The 23,334-nt window shown below is 29.5% G+C and overlaps 1 protein-coding gene across 3 annotated transcripts in view; it reads right to left on the reverse strand.

Moving 5' to 3' along the window:
• Positions 1–23,334, reverse strand: part of LOC142320205 (uncharacterized) — an 804,138-nt gene that overhangs the window by 378,840 nt on the left and 401,964 nt on the right. The gene's annotated exons all lie outside the window — the stretch shown is intronic.

Here is a 23,334-nt window from a genome sequence, read left to right on the forward strand (position 1 = left end):
TTATTGAATTACGGCTAGCGAAAAATTTCGCGCTGATTTCATTTCCCACGGTGAAATTTTAGTATATTAGGGGTAAACTTGTACGTTTCTTATGTTTTTCGGCCAAAAAAATCCAATAAAACAGTCCCAGAACTGTATTTTCCATAGGTTTTATGATATGCATCGTAAGACAGAAAAATTCGGTGACGAAAAAATATTTTTTTAGGTTCGGAATATAATAACTTTGTTAAATGACTAATAATAAATGCGTAAATTGATTTAATTAGTTCTATAAAAAAATGCAATTTTTATTAAGAACATCCTCGTAAAAATCTTATGAATTTGTAAAAATTAAAAACAGCTGTTTTAACATGAAATTTAGATTTTTGAAAATTAAAATTTTTTATATTAATTTAAAAAAAATACTCAATGTGGTTTATATTCTAATAATTTATTATACGACAACCCAAAAAAGGATGTAATGTATTTATGGTGTATGGTATGTATATACTCGTATGGAAGTATTTTCCACCGTAGCAGCTCATATACATATATATATATATATATATAAAATTATACTATAAAAATATAAAATTATCACCCTCACAATCTTTAATTATGTTTTATTCAAGAGCAATATTTTTTTTTAGCAATCATATATTTTAATTTTTAATATTTATCTCTTGTTTAGATTTATAGAAAATCTGTTTGTTATTTCTCTCATTCAAATTCGATTGAATCGTTGTTCAATCGAATTTTATAAACCGCACCAGCTGATATTCTTCTTTCTTTTCTTTTTCTGTGTAGCCTTTGGAACCACCGTAAGGTATTACTTCTGAGGATGATATATATGATTGTAAATGAAGTGTAGTCTTGTATAGCGTCAGGTCAACCATCCTGATACGTGTGGCTAACTGAATCCCAACCACCAAATTTAACTATACGGGTTTTAATAATTCTAATATTAAATTTAAAATTCAATTCATATTTTTTTCTATTAATAAACAAACATAAAGATTACGATTTAAAAAATAATTTAAGCTAAATAAAATATTTGTGAAAGGATTGTAAACCGAGGCAGCATTAATACACAAGTTACGATCATTTGGAGTTCGTAAAAAAACAAACGTCAAAACATTCGTAATAAATAAAAATATTTTTTAAGATTAATTTGATAAAAAAACCAATATTAAAAATTAATTTTTTTTTTAGTTCCATTTTAAAATATGTTAAAACGTTTTTAATTAAAAAATTTGTTTATTCCATTGAAGAGTTCTTTTACCTCCCCAATCATAAGTAAATTAAGTAGTTAAATTTGAGATTATATTTATATATAAATTTTGACTCTGTCTACAGTTATAAGTCACCAGCAGATGGTTGTAAGTTGCAGAGTAGAATATCCAGCTATTAAAAATGTTCTCATCATTCACAATAAATAAATATAATTATAAAAAATAAATATAAATACAAAATATAAATAATATTTATAAATATATATATATATATATATATATATATATATATATATATATATATATATTTATAATTAAGTTAAGACGGTATGTCTTAAAAAATTACGAATGTAAAAACGATATTCGTCATTTATTTAACTGATTTCGATGTATCCGATTTTTTTAACGTTGCAGATTATAATTGTTTTATAAGCTTAACCGAGTCGTATACTTTTCATTTGTAAATCTAGCCCCTTTAAGAACACTTATTCAACCTTACAGTTGAAAAAAAAATATTTTACCTAGTTTACTAATTACCATTAGTCCAAATGATCACTAACTAACTTTAGATTTTACAGAATTAGGTCATGATACAAAAAGAACGATCGTGTTGACCTCAAATTCAATTATGGATGTATAACTCCTGCCTAGGGTTAAGGTCACTCTCCTTTCTACAAATTATTTTTAAACAACCTCTGATCTATTTAGCTTTCTTTATTATTTAATCTTTAACCTGTATTATTGATTTTCTAAAAATTCATTCTAGATTATCTAAAAGTTTGAATTAATAAAATATATATTTACCGGATAATTGTAATTTATTTAAAAAAATTTTTAAATAATAAATTATTAACTATTTAGTAATTGAATTTGTTTTTAAATTATGTGTATATTTATCACTTTATTTTTGCTTCCTTGTGCGAAGTAAAGGAAGTATAGTGATCGCGAAAAATGTCGGTTATCAGATTTCAACGGAAATATCCATTTTCACCATCCTTGAATCCATTTTGACTAGTTTCGGCGTGACGTCTGTACGGACGTATGTATTTCGGATAATTTAAAAACGATTAGCCGTAGGATGTGAAATTTTGGATTTAGCACTATTGTAGCATCTAGTTGGCTCCTCCCCTTTTGATTTCAATCGACTGAACCAAAAGTGTCCAAAAAATCCCAAAAATGTGAATTTTAGACTTTTTCTTAACTGCAGTAATAAGCCCTCATTGAGAGCTTTTCAACGACATATCATAAGTGGTACTTATTTTCATTGGTTCTAGAATTAGAGCCAAATAAAATTCAAATTAATGAAATATTTGCAATTTGCAAGGTGAAGGCATATCAGTTCGAACCAGACTTCATCTCCTTTTTTTTAACTTTTTTTTTTAAATTTAAATATATTGATTTATTAATAATTATTAACCACTGATTGTAAAAAAAGTACAATAAATAATATTCAATAATAACAATGCAAAAATATCAGAAATTATTATTGAAATAAAATTTTATGTATTTTTCATTTAAAAAAATGTGAATATGTAATTTAATAGGCGTTCAAGGAAGTCATGTGTTGCCCACATCAGATTTTTTTCAAGTAAAGTTTATTTTACAAAACTTGTAATATATTTACACATGTATTTCAGAATACGTAATTGAAGCTGTACTTTATTTAACATTACTAATGTAACCTATATACAAGGGATTTGTTTGGCTTTATTGACTATAAAGTATGAAGCCTTATGAAAATATGTTTTATAATATAAATGAATATATAGATTATAAAAATAACTATTTATAAATATATAGAAATATAAAATTTTATATTAAAAACAGAATATATCATTTTCATAAAATTAATAATTAAGAGAAATCAATACTACTACTACTATACGAACTGCACAGTATTTTTCAGTCTTGTTACGAGGATTTAATGTTAAATTAGATAATAATATATAACATGAGGTCAACACGTGAGGTGGTATTATAAATGACCCCATTAAAGTGTTGCAGCTATTATGCAGCTGTTATGTTGTTATGTTTATGGTGTCTATGTTTAAAGTTTTATTTGGTGTTAATGCAATTTATTTCATAAAATAATATATATATATATATATATATATATATATATATATACATATATATCGTACAGTATGCCAGTTTTTAAATACGAACTCAAATACTTAAATTTATGAAATATGTTCAGTAGCGGTTTTTATATAAAAATCTGAAGTGAACACTACATGATTTCCTTGTACGCCTATTAAATTACATATAGACAATTTTTAAAATGAAAACTACCTAAAATTTTATTTCATTAATAACTTCTGATATTTTTTCTTACATATATTTTTTTTATTGAATTATTATTTATTGTAAAACTTTTTTACAATCAGAGGTTAATAATTATTACTAAATCAATATATTTAAATTAAAAAATAAAGGTAAAAAAATGAAATGAACTCGGATTCGAACCGATCTGCCTTCCCCTTGTAAAATACAAATTTCATTAATTAAAATTTTATTGGGCTATAACTCTGAAACCATTAAAAATTAGTACAACTTGTGATATATCGTTGAAAAATTCTCAACGTGGGCTTATTACTGCGGTTAAGAAAAAGTCCATAATCCAAATTTTTTTGGATTTAAGATTTTTTTTGGACGCTTTTGGCCCAGTCGATTGCAATCAAAAGAGAAATTGCACAACTAGATGTTACAACAGTCCTAAATCCAAAATTTCAACATTCTAGGCTAATCGTTTTTCAGTAAAGCGAGATACATACGTATGTACAGACATCACGCCGAAACTAGTCAAAATGGAATCAGGGATGATGAAAATGGATATTTCTGTTACTTCCTCTGAAATTTGAAAACCGAAATTTTTCGTGATTTCGTCAGCCGTGGACGGCTGACCGGCGGCGTCGTTCTGCTGGCCGATAATACACGTCCACATGTTGAGGGTCCGACATGTGATTTACCGAGAACATTTGGATGGGAAATTTACGATCACCCATCAAATAGTCCGGACTTAGCTCCTTCCGATTACCAGTTGTTTGGGAAATTGAAAGAATTTTTGAGGTAAGCAATTAGCGGGGAACGATGAACATAAAAATGCTGTTAATCAGTGGCTAAACGGACTGGCGGCAGAAGAATAGACGAGGGTATATTGAAGCTGATGTATCGCTACGATAAATGTCTTAATTCATCTGGCGATTATATAGATAAGTAGTATAAGGTATGTAGTTTAAGAGAAATAAAAATTATTTATAAATTTTTCTATAATGAAACGGTCTATACTTAAGAGATAACTTCTCGTAATATTTGTACAATATTATTTATATTTAGTATGATACAATAGGGTGGAGACAGAATTAAATTTATGTAAATTTAATAGCATAAATCACAGGGGAAAAAAATAAAAGTATCATCATACCAATATGTGAAAACAGCAGTAGAGATAAAACAAATATTCTTCGATAAATAGAAATATGGGTAATTCTTAGACTATCAAAGTAACGTTCACTACATATTGACAGAACCATTCTGTATTCCCACTCTAGACTTCTCTTCCTTTCTATGCTTTAATGAGAGCATTCGTCGGTGACCTTTTTTATTATCAAGAGTAAATTTTATTATCAAGAATAACATTTACTTACGGTCCTTTGTGAGATACCGGATTGCAAATTCAAATAGACAAAAAAAAATAATAGCATTTCTAATGTTACTATTCAATTTCAAACATTTTGATCTACTTTTCTACAGATAAATGTTTTTGACAGTTTCTCTGATGCACAACGAGTATAATTATTCTAATGATTAAATTTTACATATCACAAATCAAAAAACACCAATTTTTATGTTTTTTAATTTAACTTTTACAAATAATTTCTATTAACACCATACATATTTGTTTCTTTTAATGATTTATTACTATTTTTATCGTTTTCATATTTGGTTTATTATTTAATAATATATTTAATATTTTTTCATTAATACAGATTTAAACCACTTCTGATATTTTTACGTAAAACTGATCAACTATTTTCATAAATTCCCTTGATTCGCCCAAAAATTAGGCAGATATTGTTCCTTTATTAATTCTCCATTAAAGTTAATCAGGATAAATCGAAATTCGTCACATTCGCGATGAGAAGGAGTGCTTGATTCCCAATGCTTGATTCCACAAAGAGAGTGAGTGTGCAGTACCTAGGACTACGCTTAGATCGGCGTTTGATCTGGAAGCGTCACGTGAGGTTGTAAAGAAAACAACTGAACCCGAAGTATAAGAAACTGCAATTGCTACTGCGGAAAAATTTACATTACGTTGTCCATAAAGTTTTGATTTACAAAGTTATCCTACGACCTTCCCGGCTTCCTTCCTATCCAGGTCTTGATTTCTGGGATGTAGGATCTTGTCCACACAACACCTGTCGCAGACAGGTGTTTGAGACGCCTGCTACCTCTCTTGTCCGATAAGTCAATCGCGAGCGACACTTGGCAACACACTCCGTTGTCTCATCGCCCTCTCCTCCACCATGAGACTCAGGGGCGGCACCCCAGCGATGACAAACACGGCCGTGTTCGACCTGAGACTGTACAAGAGTACACTTCATTCAGATTCATACATATCATCCTCATTTATGCTCTGAAGTAATACCTTACGTTAGTTCCGGAGGCTAAACAGAAAATGAGAGCGCTAGTTCTTGCAAATTCTCATTATTATTTTTTCCTCGATACAGAATAATGATAATTTATAATATATTCTGAATTTTTTAAATATTTTAAGAAAAAGTCACGTTGGCTTAAATGACATATGTAAAACGTAACAATTTAAACTGAAATACTGTTTTATATGAAATTATAATAAAATATTGTAAAATATATATATCTCAGACAAGAATTTACTGCACATAAACAATATATATAGATATATATGCATGTATGAATTCCCCTTTTTAAAGTAAATTGAAATTCGAAGCACGCTACGAGCTAAAAAAAATTAAATAATTACTGAGAGAAAGATAATATACATTTTATAAAACATTTAACATTTTTTAAAACAAATATCGTAAGATTCCCTTTAATTTTTAAAACATCGACGGATATATTGCAACTAAAAAAGAATAACATTTTTTTAATATTCGTGAATTCTTCATAAAGCATTTCCTCTTCAGAGAAATTCTCAATTAGAATAAAAAAAATTTGATTTACTTGTTTCTTATCTCGGATTAAGTATTTCATTATATTATCTTTTTTAAAGAATGTCACTAATATAACTTATTAAAGATCGACTTCAAAGTGTGGATTCTATATCTGAATTTCATTTACACTCCTACGAACATGTTGAACAAAATAATTTGTTTAAATTGTACTAATCACACTGTTATTTACATTTTTATTTTATTCATCGTCGTCGGTCATGTTTCTAAAGAGCATAAAATCTACGGTATTTGAAAATTAAACCAGCAGCTTCTATTAATACACACAGTCGCAGATTAATGTACATATAACTAGGGAAGGAAAGCTTAGTTTGGATTGAATTATATAAATGCACGGCTTTATTTAACATAGCAATGCACTTTGTTCACCGGAAAGGAACTTATTTAATTATAACTCAACTAGTACAGTTGGATGAATGTATTGACTTATTAAAGCTGACATTCGCTTTGTTTACTTTATTACCATATATACATATAGGTATTTTTTTTATATTATCAATACATTTTTTAGATATTATTATTTACACTTTACTCAAAATAATGCTCCTTTGAAATTCTATTTGACAATTTACATTTGTTCTTTAATTTATTGATTTGTTATTAGAATAAATCTTGTACGACATATTCCTTAAAACATGAATACCACATTATATTAATAAAATATCGTTTATTTGAATCCATTCGTCGAAATATGTATAATATTCTAAAATAATCGATATAAAAGAAAATAAAATGTTTACAATGTAAAAAAATAAAAATATTAATAAATTTATTACATCATATTAGCTTGTATTTATTTACTGTAGCTGAATATTGAGATTTGTTAAGATTTGCATAACTCCAAAATTAATTAAAAAATTTTGTTTGATTTCATATAAATGTTAATAAAAAAATATGAAGCAACTTTTATTTTAAAAATTATATTCGCACGTATAATTTTAATAATTATAAACATCTTATGCGTTTTTCTTCACGTTTTTGATGTCTTAAAGATTTGTGATTTTTTTCATTTACAAACGTGAATGATTTAAAATAAAATATCCCTGTAACGTTTTGAAGACCGATTATATCAAATTTATTATAAAAATAACTGAATGAATTTAAAAACTAATTTTACGAAACTCCTTGACGTAAATTTAGGTCAAGAAATTTTTTAAAAAATTTAATTGTTTCTATATAATAAATTTTCATTCTGTAAAATGATAATTTTTCATTATGATAATTCGTAAATTTTTTATTCGTAAACATAAAAATTTAAGACCTAATTTAATATTTATTTGTCACGTATCTTCCAGTTAAATTTAATAAACAAAAAAAAAAGAAACATCCATGTTTTTAACTTTTTGAAAGATATAAGGTACATGTGTTTTTAAGATATCTTAAAAGCACATGATTCAAAAAGAGGTTCCAAAGAGTCCTTTAAATCAGAAAAATAATTGGAACAATTCAGAATAGGAAAGTTAATTGATTGGGACATATTATAAAATAAAATTGGTTGGTTAAAACAAGGATTGAAAAATTAAAGGAAAGATAAAATAAAAGAGATGGGGAAAAATGAAAGATTATTGATGATCTAATAGAAAATGAGTGTTATCAAGAAATAAAATGTTTTTTGACGTGTTCCAATCGACCAGATATCAGATCACATGTGTGTGTGTGTGTGTTCAATGTGTTACAACGATTCGGAAAAAAATTTTCTTAAAAAATTATATACTATTCAACAGTTCTACGAAAATCAGTTATATGATGCTGATTGTCAATCTTTAAACAGCTAAGCCCGCTATCTGAATGTGTAATTTTGATTAGGTAAATATTCTATGTAAAGATAGAAGATATTTTTTAAATATGATTCTACTCAACTTCGTCAATTAGGAAAGAATGTAGCTATAAAAGTTTCACATTTTTCACACATTTAGTGTTTAAAAAACGTAGAATATATTGCAGTGTAGAAAACAGAATATGCTTGTAATAATGATATTGATAATTTAATTTTGATATTTTAACTTTAGGTATTTGTGGGTAATATTTATTATTATATTTTAATTACCCTAAATTCTAAGACCATTAATTTTGCATTTGTAACTAGACATTAGAATTAGAAGAAGGTTATACCCACAACATTTGTTAAATATATTTTTAAATCTTACATCTACTCAAAAGCTCCGATTATGATGATTTATGAATTATATTTTATAAAAGAATTTATCTGATGTTGCTCTTTTTCTGTTTAGCCTCCGGAACCACCGTAAGGTATTACTTCAGAGGATGATATATATGAATGTAAATGAAGTATATAGTCTTGTACAGTATCAGGTCGACGACATGTTAGCAATTATTCTTCTATCTCTGTATTTGAACCCTAATTTCTTTAAAATGCTGAACCTTTTATTCCAGACTACGTTATCGAATGCCTTTTCTAGGTCTATAAACGCCAAGTATGTTGGTTTGTTTTTCTTTAATCTTCCTTCTACTATTAATCTGAGGCCTAAAATTGCTTCCCTTGTCCCTATACTTTTCCTGAAACCAAATTGGTTTTCTCCTAACACTTATCCACTCTCCTCTCAATTCTTCTGTATAGAATTCTAGTTAAGATTTTTGATGCATGACTAGTTAAACTAATTGTTCTGTATTCTTCACATTTATCTGCCCCTGCTTTCTTTGGTATCATGACTATAACACTTTTTTTGAAGTCTGACGGAAATTCCCCTTTTTCATAAATATTACACACCAGTTTGTATAATCTATCAATCGATTCCTCACCTGCACTGCGCAGTAATTCTACAGGTATTCCGTCTATTCCAGGAGCCTTTCTGCCATTTAAATCTTTTAATGCTCTCTTAAATTCAGATCTCAGTATTGTTTCTCCCATTTCATCCTCCTCAACTTCCTCTTCTTCCTCTATAACACCATTTTCTAATTCATTTCCTCCGTATAACTCTTCAATATATTTCACCCATCTATCGACTTTACCTTTCGTATTATATATTGGTGTACCATCTTTGTTTAACACATTATTAAATTTTAATTTATGTACCCCAAAATTTTCCTTAACTTTCCTGTATACTCCGTCTATTTTACCAATGTTCATTTCTCTTTCCACTTCTGAACACTTTTCTTTAATCCACTCTTCTTTCGCCAGTTTGTACTTCCTGTTTATAGCATTTCTTAATTGCTGATAGTTCCTTTTACTTTCTTCATTAGTTTTAATAATAAAAGCTGACATTTTTTTAATAGATTTTATTATATTAATTTTCTTAGAACGAAATTCTCTACAAGATTTGATAATAAAATTTAGGCATTTCATAGTCATGTAGCAAAATTATTGCACTAAAAAAAAAAAATAGTTCGTCGAATGTGAATTTTTCTTAAAGTTCTGTTTTCTACTTTTGCTATGTCTTGTTCTGAAAAATAAACTACAGATAGTTCCATACAGTACTTCTGGTAGGATTACAGTTTTAAAGTACCTCAATTTGGAGTTATATGACAGAGATTTTTTATTGTACATATTCTTCGTGAGATGACAGGCGGTTTCCATTTTTCGTACTCTATTCTTCATTCCATTTTTTTTTTTTTTTTTATTATATTTGGTTTTATGATTTCTTCCAAATACTTAAATTTTTCAACTTTACTTATTTCTTTGTTGTCGGAAATTAAAAGGGAAATTAAGTTCCGTTCTCTTTGTCTTTGGAAGAACCAGTTAGTTTTTTCATAAGAAATTTAAACACCAATTTTGCATTCACATTCACAGTGTTTGAATTTTGATTTCAGCCTCATCTATATTTCTTGAAAAAATTACAAATCCTCTGCGAAGGCCAGAATTATTGTTTTATTAAATTGAAAAAGTCAGCTGTAAATAAATTTTAAATATTAAATTAAAACTCTTTAAATTTTTATTAAACAAATATTATTTAATAGTTGATATATAATTGTAACTATATTTTATAATGCACTACGTCATAATGACTAGTTTCAATTAATAGAAGAAAGCTTATTCGATATATATATCTTTTAAATTAATCGTAAACGTAGTAATTTTGCTGAGCTAAAAGAAAATAAAATATCTGGTGCTGCAGTAAAGAAAAGAACATTCCAAACTTCACGCCCTAAAATACTGCGTAGTTAAATAAATTGCTTTTATTCTGAAAGAGCACAATAGAGCGTAGAAAACCCTAACGAACTCATTCCTAACATTAAATTTAAGGGTTTAACTACTACAATGTGTTATGGACCTACATGTTTTTGCAAATATATCTCCAAAAATTAACAGCTTGCGAGTAAAATAATATATGGAACACCTCTTGTTTATTGGCGTGTAATACCAAAACTTGGTTAAGTATAATAAATTGGTTTAAAAGCGTTTTCAACACAAATTTTTTTTACGGCTTAATTTAAATTATAATTATCTAAGTGATGAAAAAAAACAGCAGATAATAAAACACCGATTTCAAAATCATCAAGAATTAAAAAATATTAATATCAATTCTTCTAACGCTACTGTTTGAGTTTGGGATTAGATGAAATTTATATTTCCATACATCAAAACGTTTTTACTGAGTAATTCAGGAAATATTTCAGCAAGGGAAATAATTTTGAAACTGATTCTAGAGCTTGAAATAAAGATAAACATACACACAAATATATATCCGAAAAGTTGTTTTTATCGAATTACGGCCGGCAAAATATTTCGCCTGGATTTCACTTTCCCCGGTGTCACACTGAACTTTTTAAAGCATTATATAAGGAGCTTTTCATGTTTTTTAACCTGAAAAATCGAATAAAATTTCTCTCAGAACTACATCTCCTGTAGTTTTTCATGATATACAAAGTAAAACAGAAAAATTCAGTGACGAAAACCATGTTATTTTTTTTTTAATTTTGAAAATCAATAACTTTGATAAATGACTATCAAATACATAAATTATATTATCAAATCTTGTAGAGAGTATAGTTCTAAGAAAATTAATATAATAGAATCTGTTAAAAAAAATCGTAACTTTTATTATTAAAAATAAATAATAAATATAATTTAGAAAAGTTATTTGAGGATCTAAGTTTCCAAGGAGAAAGAAAAAAGAAGTGTATAAATCTGAATAGATGGGACGGAAGAAAGGGCACAACAACAGAACAAAAGAATGAAATCCTTTTGGGAAAAGAAAAAGAAATCAAAATTATGCAAACGTGATCTAAAGTCGTCGGAACGAAAAAAAGAAAATTCATTTTTCATTTCCGTCAGTAGCAAACCACAGATTATTTCAATACAAAAAGTAAAAAGAAACATGAATGAGGTACAATAATAAAATTAATATATTAATATATATACTAATTAGTATTAATATATTTTATGTTTATATACAGAGTGATTCACGAAGAAATTAACAAATTATTAGGATATGTTGTACTGATGAAAATAATGATAAAGTTCATATAAACTTAAATACATTAGCAATCCGCTGGCGAAAGATTTCATCCTAATCTTTTCGCCTTTCGTAAAATTAAGCCACACTGTAATTCTTGGTATCCAAATTAAAAAGGAGTAAAAAAAAAACTAGGTGTCAGAACTGTATTTATAGCAGTTTTTTGAGAAATATACAAAATTAAAAAAAATTGTCGAAAAACACAGTATTTTGTTTGGCGTAAAATAAATTTGTTAAATGGGTAAGGAACATTAAGGTTTTAAACACTACGTATAGAGAATTTGATTTGATTTAAATCGGAAATTTGAGTAAATCGGTATGAATAAAAACCACAAAAAATAAAAACAAATATAAGAATTTCGAAAGTTAATTAAAAACAAAACACGCGTTTATAAAAATGGTCAAAAATTATATGCATAAAATTTACAATGATAAATTAGATATATAATATATCAATCGATTACGTTTTTACCTATGTTATGATTGTTGGTAATCTCATGTGAAATAAAAAATGGCTCAACTTCGAAAATTATGCTTAAGATAACAGGCATAAATAACAAGAATAAGTATGGAATTATGGCACGATTTTAATGTCACTTTAAAAATTAATTTCCAATCTTTTAAAACTTGATTGTTTGGTTTTACGAATTCTTTTATTTATATACAAATTAAGTTTTTAATTTAAAAGATCAAAATAATGGTTGTTTTTCCTTTATCAAAATTTCCTTCGGCTCTTCATGATTAAAAGGATAAAACTTATATTTTTTCTGACATTTCTTATGTATTTATGTATGCATTTTTAACTTTCTTCCAACTTAATCTATTTAAACAGTTTATGTAATTTTGTAAAACAATTTTTAACGCCTCGGCATTTCGTGCGGAGGTTCCGGGTTTGAATCTCGATCAGGCATGGCATCTTTTCATACGCTACCAATTTACACCAGGCTAATGACCATAGCTGTAGATGTTCGTTCTTAAAAAAAAGGGGAAAAACAGTTTTTTGAGTCAACATTTTAATAAAAAAGGAATAAATCATAACGCTTTAGGAAATATGTGTTAAGGAATAAATAATTATACCCGTATTTAATAACATAGTAATATAAACTATGAAAAATAATATTAATATAAACTCTTTGAAAATTGACATTACGTATACGAAAAAAGCTACTTTTATTTATTTAGTATAATCATCAGCTGATGTGTAACAGTGCAGACGTGTTTTTACTCCGGCTCTTAATAAGTTTTCGTTTTTGTGTGTTTTACTTTCCGTGTTCTTATTCATGATTTGTTTTGTATTCTTATCGTGTTTTGTTTTGTGTGCTTTTTAGTTTATTGTATCATTAGAATAATTTTGTTTTATTTATTTATATTGCGCGTTGCTATGGACCAGCTACAAGCTGTTGCTCACAGCAACGGCGAATCATCAAATGTAAACCCGAACATATTTTTTTCTTTCTGTTTAGCCTCCGAGAATCACCGTTAGGTATTACTTCAGATGATGAATGAGGATGATATGTATGAGTGAAGTGTAGTCTTGTACAGTTTCAGGTCGACCATTTCTGAGATGTGTGGTTAATTGAAACCCAACCACCAAAGAACATGGCGGACCAGGATAATTGGGGCAGTTATGTTCCTGGATATACGAAATGCCTTTAACGAAGTTCCGTGGCTAGTAATGTTTCGCGAATTACGGACAGGCAAATCCCGCGGTACCTAAGGAGAGTCATGCAGGAGTATTTCAGAGACAGGTACGCGATCGGAAGTTCTGAGGAGGGAGAGGAAAATTTCTCTTTTGAAAGTGGTGTCCGTCAGAGGTCAGTTTTGGGAACAGCTTTGTGGAACGTAGCATTCGATGGAGTATTACGACAGAAGTATTCGGAGGGGGTCACACCAGTGGTGTTTGCAGATAACCTGGCGTTGGTGTTAGTCAGTAAAACCGAAGACGAGCTGATGGCTGTGGGGCAGGAGGCGGTGGATTTGGTGAGGGGATGGCTGACCACTAATGGACTGAGGATGGCAGATGATAAAGTGAAGGTGGTTGTCATGACTGGACGCCGGAGATTGAGTCCCCTTCGATTCCGGGTGGGTAAAACGTTTTGCACCCCAGCCCGGCGGCGAAGTATCTGGGGATTTGGATGGATAGGTACAGGTCTTTCTCCATACATGTTGAGGAAGCTGTAAGAAAGGGTAAACGGGTTGTCCAAGCCCTGACAAGGTTTATGAGCAATATGGGTGGCCCCAGGACAGCGAAGAGGAAGCTACTGTTCAGTATATACTCTTCAGTAATGCTCTATGGGGCGTCTGTTTGGGTTGGTGCTCTTGATAGGGCAAGCAACAGAAGGAGGTTGTTGAGCCAACAACGACAGCTCAATCTGCGGGTTATCGCAGGGTACCGCACGATAGGTACAGAAGCGGCGTCAATCATAGCTGTGTGCCACCGATTGATCTGCAGGCCAGGATGAAACATTCTATTGCTTTGGGGAGTGAGAGGAAAGTGGCTGTGGATGAGATGTTCAGAGCCTGGAACGACAGGTGAAATGCGGCAGAGACTGGACAGTGGACACATCAGCTCATCAGTGACTTCAGGAGCTGCGTAGAGCGGAAGTACGCTGATAACCAATTACGAGCTTACCTAGTTTCTATCAGGGCTCGGGTGCTTTAAAGATTACCTGTACCGTATGAGTAGGAGTACCATAAGATGCTGCTATGATTGTGGGGAGCAGGATACGGCAGAGCACGTAGTGTTTTTATGCACGAGGTGGAGAGACTGGAGGGCTGCCATGATGAGACATGGCGCAGTAAACGTGGATAATGAAATAACTGTGATGTTGGGTGACAGAGATGCTTGGACGAGAGTGACGACTGTGGTGTTAGCCATAATTAAAAACAAGGCAGCGGTGGAGAGGGGCAGGTAGACTGGAAGAATGCAGTTGACCTGTGGCGGAGAGACCGATACCGGACGGCTATCCCGATGATCCCCTGGGGACGTCGCTCTGACTATTCTAATTAGGTGACAAGAGCGCCCGGGTGGTTGCGCAGGGGCTGTGTACAAACCGTGTGGATTAGGTCTGTCCCCTGCGTGACTAGAGGGGGAGGTTTTTTAGCGGGTGAGAGCCCCGCACTTGCCTTCAGAGCGGGCCTGGAGGCGGCTGGCAGAGCTTTTTCCTACACCTACGGAAAAAAAAATCACCATAGAACACCACGATCCATGAATCCACGATCTAGTATTCAGATCTTGTATAAAATTAAGTGTCTTTGGTAGGATTTGAACGTTAGAATTCTCGACTTCGAAATCAGTTGATCTTAGCTGATCTTAGTTGATCTTAGTCTGATCTTAGTTGAAGACGCGTTCACTACACCAACCCGGTGGGCTAATTACCTCATATTACCTCATGTAAACCATACCCTATCAGGTAATAGAATATGCCTTACGAAGTGCTCTTCTACTTTATTTCTTTTACTTCGTTATTTTTATTAAGTCACAAACCACTGGCTCTGTGGCTACTTAATGTTGGTTCAAATAGATCTTATTTACATATTGTTCAAGTCTCGTACTGAACAGATTGTAAAGTTGCTGTAACGTTATATAAAGTTCTTTCCCTTAAATATCAGTGCAAAAAATGCTGTGTCTCCCGGTACCTGATGCGTTAACTCGGTATCTGATGCGTTAAGCCTCACTGCTACATTAGTTTGCCGACCACAAGCGAAATTTGTTCCACTTGTACCAGCACACCCACGTGAATATAATACGGTATGCGCGCACGATTTAATTAAACTCATTGGATTAAATAAACGAAAATATATTATTTAAATAAAATGACGATAAATATTTTAAATTAAGTTGTGTGCGGCTTTAGCCGCTTGATGGTAAAATCCTACAACTGTTTTGTCAGCTTTTTTTTTTTTTTCATTAATGTCATACAGTAATTTTTTTTTAAGTGTGTCATTCGTTAAAAAGATTTTTAATGTTAAAACTTTTAATGTTTTTTTAAAAATAATTTTAATATTTTTAGCCTGATATAACATCAAGCTAATTAATTTCTAAGCAGTTCTCTGTAATGAAAATATACAATTACTTATTTGTAAGAATAAATAAAGAAAAAGGAACAAATATTACTGTTATAAAGACAAACGAGTAAAATTCGGTTTTATTTATCATAACTCCGTACAGCATTCAATCTCGGTCAATAATTGTAGCTTTTTGTAGGAGAGTTGCATGACAAAATTACTACAGATAGTATAATAATCTTTAATAATGTGAAAAAAACAATTTTTTCACATGAAAAATGTGAAAAAATTGTATATTTTGTGTTCATTTTGTGTTGTACATTTTGTATAAAATGTGTTCACATTTTCAATGAAAATGTGAAACACATTTTCACATTTCTGAACAGAAATCAGTAACACACTTTTTTTAAAACATGTTTTTTAAATACTATATGTTTTATTACTTTAGAAAAAATGTAAATTTCAAAGGCCAATTATAAACTCTAAAAAATATATTGTTTTATATGTAGGTAACCTATAACCAAACTTACGAGTAAGGTTTATTAAATTTATAAATAGAGATTAGAACATTGATGAATTGAAAAAAAAATTAGACTAGATGAGATAATTTAAGTTATGAAGCACAATTAACTTAGAATCTCAACTGTAAGGAGAATCAGAATTTACAGTGAACAATGTCAATATGTTAATGCAGGAGAAATATGGACCATCATGAAAAAGAAAGAGAAATATCTTGAAAGGTTTGGAAAGTTTTTAAAAACAAAAAAATAACAATAAAACGGAAAGAGAAACAAGTGAAAAGGTTCTAAAAAGGGTGAGAGAAGAAAAATATCAGTTAAAAGATATTAAAAAAAGGAAAATCATTGTTGGGAATATATTAGGAAGAGATTGATTAGTTAAAGTGACGATTAAAGGAAGAAAAAGAGGATTAATATGTTGTCGGACATGATAAGTTGAAGGACTTATGTATGTTTATCTAATGAAGGTTGTTCAGATAAAGTTAGATGTAAAGCTAATTAATACTTTATGAACTATTTTATGAATGAAAAAGAAGAAACTAAATTTGTACTCGCCTGCAGACAATATTATTTTTGTCATTTATATTTAATCAATTTTCGTTTCCCGTAAAAATAATTGGTAAAGCTTTTGTCTCTTTTTATCTTAAAAATTGTTATTTATATGTTAAAAAAAATAAATTATAATAGCTTGAAAGGAGAAAACCCCATAATATAAACTTTTAACGAAGTATTCAAACTATACGTTACGTTTTGAAAATACATGAGATTTAATTTTTATTAAAGTGAAAGAAAATTATGGGTTTAAGTCAGCGTTATTTTACACCAAAGTATGGTTTTGATGGGAATATTACGATGTGTAACAAAAGAAAGAATGAAAGGTTTAAAATGAGATAAAAATATGTTAACGTTTTTGTGAGCTGCTCCTTTACCTTCCTTTCCTTGATGTTTCTACTTCCATATCCTATAGAGTTACTATTATTTGTTTAATGTATTTTCCGTAGTATTTCCTTTTGCTTTTTACCTACTTTTTTTCCTTTTTTGTATTATATCTTTATAATACATCTCTTAAGTGTCAGTATTGTTTATTTTAATAATTCTTTTCGTTTAAATCCATTTAACGAATATGTATTCATACTTTTATTAGACAGTTTTTTATTTACCTTTTACTCCTTTCTTTAAACGAAAAAAGTTCTTATAAAAAAAATATTCTGTAAGATATTCGTATATATTATTCTCAAAAATTAAAAATATCTATATAAATATTTTATTAAAAAATAATATTTTTTATCGAGCATCCCCGTCGCGGCTTCGCCCGCACTGAATGGTTTCACTGGTCAACAAAAAAAAAAATTTTCGTGTATCTAGAATCGTACAAGATGATTTTAACTAATTTTAGGGTGCTGAATTCCAAATTGTTATCATAATTTGTGTAATATGTCACGCTTTTTAGATACATACGATTTATTTACCAATAAATGCATAATCACTGTGAAATCAGTATTTAAACAAAAAATATTATTTGTGTGTATTCATTTAAAATTTATATAAATCAACTAAATTTTTATTTATTCAAACACAGATAAATTGAAATACATTAATACAATTTTACAATAACAGTTTCTTAAAGTCTAAATAATTGGAAATGTATTTAATAATTTTTAAACGTTTAAATCATTGGAATTGTTTTACCATTAATTTTAAAAATATATTGACTAACGTACGGTGATCAGTTTCTCTAAACAAAAATCAACAATAGTAACCCATCATTTCAGTTCCCATCTTCCTTGATACCGATGCTCCATGATCAGAATCTCCTGATGAAAACGCTCTCCTGCTCATCGCTGACAGAACCCAAATTTTCGGGAATAAGTCCACATGGGAGTGTAGGAAATGAATTTTTAATGAAATCCTACATCCTAAACGTTTGTTCTTATCTAACAGCTTATTAACAAAAAAAAAACAAAAAACAAAAAAACAAAAAACAAAACATAGTTTTTATCTTTTCTATTGCCTAAAAACCACCAACAACATTTCTGAAGGACTTTCGTACAACTAGTTCAGATTCCCTCAGTTTATCGTCAAAAGTTGAGTCCTTAAGCAGTTTCTTGATTTACAGACCGATAAATACCCACCCTCCTTGAGCTAACCATCACTCAATTTAGGAAAATTTATTTTTAAATGATTAAATCCTGGCCCATCTCTGTCAAGCGCCTGTCACAGAATTTTTCGAGTTTGATTTTATGTAAAGTGGCGGCTGTATCATTTTACCACCCATTTAATGATAAATGCTTTACATTTTTTTTTTTTCACCAGCCACAAAGTTTTGCCACAATGACCAGTTTTTTACTTGGTAATGACTTTTTGTAATACGACTATCCCAAAGGCAAAGAAAACATCATTATTTTGTAAATCCACCTTGTAAACCAAGAAGCAACGCAACAACTTTCAGATAACTGCAAACTTGCCAAATATCCTGTTTGTATTTTATTACTTCTAATATTGATGCCATAGTTTCATACGTTTCTTTCATGTCGATTTCATGAGCTAATGGAATGCATAGTTGTTTTTACCTTTATGCAATAAAACTGCTTTCATGCTAACTATAGAAGAGTTAATAAAAAGACCATTCCTCAGGAATATGCTGAATACAAAGCTTTTTCATCAGGCCATCGATATCAGTACAAATGCACAATGAATTTTTCATAATAAAATAAGGTGAAAGAGTTTGTTTTATTTCGTATTCTAAACTTAGTAACTTTTGTTTTTCCGGTAAAAGATTCCACTGTTTCAATCTAGACCCCAGAAGTTCAGCTGCTTGCTTTGATAACTTAATTCGTGAATTAAATCACTAAATTCATACTGTTGAATTAAATGAGGAGATTTCTCATCAGATACATGAAGAAATTTCAACATCCTCTGCATCATTAGCTTCATTTTCTGATTGTTCTTCTAGCAATGTCGGATTAGATGGTGTAAGTACAGATAATTCCTCTCGGTGTGGTACCGACTTAAGAGCTGAGGATACATCTGTTTATTTTATGAACTTTCTATTTATGAATGAAAATCAAAAAAAAATCCATATAAAAGTAGCAGTCGGTTAAGTGATCCTTAGGTTCACGGCAAACCAATGATACAGCAAATGGCATAGCTCGTCGTTTCCTCTTCAGCCATCTAGTTACTGAGCACGATATGTAAATAATACAAAACGTCCAAATTTCATCTTGACCTCCGAATGTATAATAAAAATAAAATTTATAAGCTGTTTTTATCAATTCAGAAATCGTCTTTCTTTGAGATTTAGGCTTAAATTTACCACAGGTATAACAAAAATTGTATAGATTATTTAAACATCCACGAACGTTTGCAGCAGCCATGTTGTATCAAATAAAGACAAGAAAAATCACTTTTGTATTATAAATAATTGATAAAAATGAAGCAAAACACTAATAACTGTGTGAAATACATCATAGGGTATAGACACGTGAAGCTATACTGAATAAGATTTCAAGTTCTGTAGTAGGCATCAACAGATGCCTGTATGATGACACATTTGTACGAGTCAACTTCTCATGATGCAGAGTGTATATTTATTTATTTATTAAACATGTATGCATATTTTTTAAAGTAAAAATACAGAAACTATTCTTAATCGTAACCAGTAGTCGATCAAAATGAATTTTTTTTTAAATAAAAAACTTAACAAATTTGCGATAATGCAAAACTATTACGTGGTAATTCACTTGCAGTAGCATATTTGAAATCAGCACCCAAATTACAGTGAAAAAATCCTGTAACATGTTAGATACAAATTTTATGACGACTGGTGTTAATTGCGTTTCCGGTGGTTATCAACTAACCAGAGGCAGGTACAACCAGTCGCGTTTTGGTTTTAACATGTTGTTTTTTTAACTGCTGCATCCGTACAACGCTGCCACAATTAAAAAATCGACATTAAAAAAACCGAAAATGGTTTTTAGATATTTATCTGAAGAGTATTTGTAAGCCCAAATCTAGTGAACATCTTGTTTAGTATTGTCGGAAATTGTGAAAAATTTCAATTATTATTCAAAATGTTTTTACCTTTCTTTACCCTTTTCAAGGTCAAGTTTTGAAAAATTTACTAATTGGTTTTTAGATATTTACATGAAGATTACACAAACAATAAATCAAGCTGATTTCTTCATTTGTTACCGAGAAATTAAAAAAATAAAATAGTAAATTTAATTGTTACTTCATTTTAAGTTTTAAAAAACTGAATTTCAAAAATCCTTTTTTGCGTGCATTTACACGGAACGAAGAATGTGTATACAAATTTTCATAAATTTATCTTCAGCAGTTTTTCTGGGAATTGATTATCAATCAGTCACGACATGTTTTTTAAAAATACAAATTTGATTTGCCAAGTTCAGTGCAACTTCATAGATAAAAATACCTTTATTGAACGAAATTCTATAATCAAGTGAAGAGTATCGCAAAATAAATATTATTATAATAGTTTTAAAATAAATTCTCTATTCATAAATCAGAACTAAACCATTTCTATTCTCTTTTAAACATCAAATAATTAAAATTCTCTTTCTTCAATTTTGAAAAAAATTGAAAAACTGTTTTAAATGTGAAATTAATTTGAAAAAATCTTAACAAATAGAATATAAGTATTATACTCATATTATTTTAATTGTTAAATTCAAATTACTGATTTTATATGGTGAATTAAAGTATAAAAATCGTACAGAATCACGTTGTATTTTTAATAATATTGAAATTATTAATTAAAATACTTAATATAATAAAATTTAAACTCATTCAAAAAAAAATTTAATTAAACAAAAATAGAAATAGACTGAAATATCGGGATTATTGAAAAAATAAAAACGTGAAATATTGTATTTTTAAGTAATAAAAGTATTAAATGGTTTTATTATAAACCCCAATACTATTAATTACTTGATTATGTAAAGAAATTAGTTTACATCATCTACTAAATTAATATTTTCTTCTTGAAGTTCAATATAGTTAGTAAAAAATTTTAACAATTCTTTTCATTTTAACTGAAGCAAGATGGAATAGATTATAGACCAGATTTCTATCTCTGAAAATAGGACTACACTCTCTTTTGAATTCAAAAAATATGAATTTTAATAAATTATCTCGGGTAGAGGCATTATTCATAGGTACGGGCATTAGGTATCGTAAATTTTCCACCCTTACTGATCTGTCAAGAATTTTCTATCCCTTCAAACCAGAACTTTGAAATAAATTCACTTTAAAGGTTTCTGAGCAGCATCAAATATTAATGTATGATACGCAGAACAAAAAGCACAATTTATGAGAAAATTCAACGATATACAACAAGAGGCAATCAAAAAAGAACTACTAACCTTCAAGCTCACATTTCGGCCCCTTGGGAGTGTAGCGCGTCACACCTGGCTACATTCCATCATTCTCACAGCTTTGTAATCAGAAAAATCTTTTAGTATACTATCTCTTAACAGTTTGACTGTCACACTGAAAAATGCAACATTTCCAAGACTTTTATACTAATTTTACTAAAAATACCCACTACTGCTGCCATTTTTTTTTTTCAATTTCAATAAAAGTTTTGTTACCCTGTTACTAATTTTGAGACCAGTTTCATTTTGCAAGTTTTCTTTTTGAAATATTAAAATATAAATTTGAGACATCAATTTGTGTCTCATAGCAACCGTAGATAACGAGACACCAATATGTTTAACATATTTTAGTTGAATTATATATATCTTTTATTTACTAACAACTCTTTGTATTTATTTTTAAATTTCAGAATTGTTTGAATACTATTTTTATTAATTGTTATATTTTTTCTTAACATAAATTATTAAAAGTCTTTCTCTTCTGTAATAAAATCAGATTTTATTGATAACACTAGTTAACATGATTTTTGTCTCACGAGTACCAATAAAACTGTACTTAATACAGTTTTTTATCCTGTTTTTAAATATGTATTTGGAATTTCTCCATCACCCACAGATTTTTGTGATTTTAATTTTTTTAATATTTTAAAACGTTTTTTCGTCCATTTATCCATTGTCAAGTAATAGCTCCTAGAGCGTTGTAAATATGATGGAACCAAATGAGATAATTCAAAGGGTGGCTTTGCTACTGTTGTGCAGGTTCACACGTGTATAGACATGTAAACAAGTGATCTAGTGTAGCACACATTCATCAGAACGATGCCAGTTGTGATATAGTAGTGAACCAGTAAACACGTCATTGTGAATGCTTTGTGTGTCCGAATTATTGTATATTACATATTTAAAACTGTATTTCTTTTAATTAGTAGTTAGTTACAAAATGTCTAGAGTTTGTTTAAATCATCCTAACAATTTTTGTTATGTATATGGTGAAGTAACGCTCAAGTCCCAAAGGAGAAACCTTACTCCATTAGTAAAAATTTGTTACGAACTTTATTTTGATTGTAAAGTCGAGGACCAAACAAGAGCCTGTGTCTCACATATCTGTTGTTTATCGTGCTCTAGACCTCTCACTGCATGGAAAAATGTCACACGCCACATGCCATTTGCTATCCCTATAATTTCAAGGGAACCCAAAGATCATTCTTCTGACTATTATTTCTGCTTAACAAACATTAAAGGGATTACGTCAAAATCAAAATACAGTGGTGTAACCTTACTTGCAATCTGGAATGAGACTAGTTCCACACTGCGAACAATTGCCCATACCAAAGCCTCCAGAACATGCGACATTAGATTAAGAGAGCTCAGAGTCTGATGGAATTAAGAAAGAAAGGTAACAAATTCTGGTGATACAACCCTTGAACAAAGCAGTTCATCTGAGCCTTATTTCTGACTCAAGAAAATTTAACGTTCTCATACGAGATTTAAAGTTTTCCAAAAAAAAAAAAAAAAACAGTCTGAAATGCTTGCTTCCCGGCTAAAAGTTAATGGAATCTTCTTCAAAAGAATGCAAAGAT

Source organism: Lycorma delicatula, chromosome 2, assembly GCF_047948215.1.
Source record: "Lycorma delicatula isolate Av1 chromosome 2, ASM4794821v1, whole genome shotgun sequence".
In the NCBI taxonomy this organism is placed as follows: Eukaryota; Metazoa; Arthropoda; class Insecta; order Hemiptera; family Fulgoridae; genus Lycorma; species Lycorma delicatula.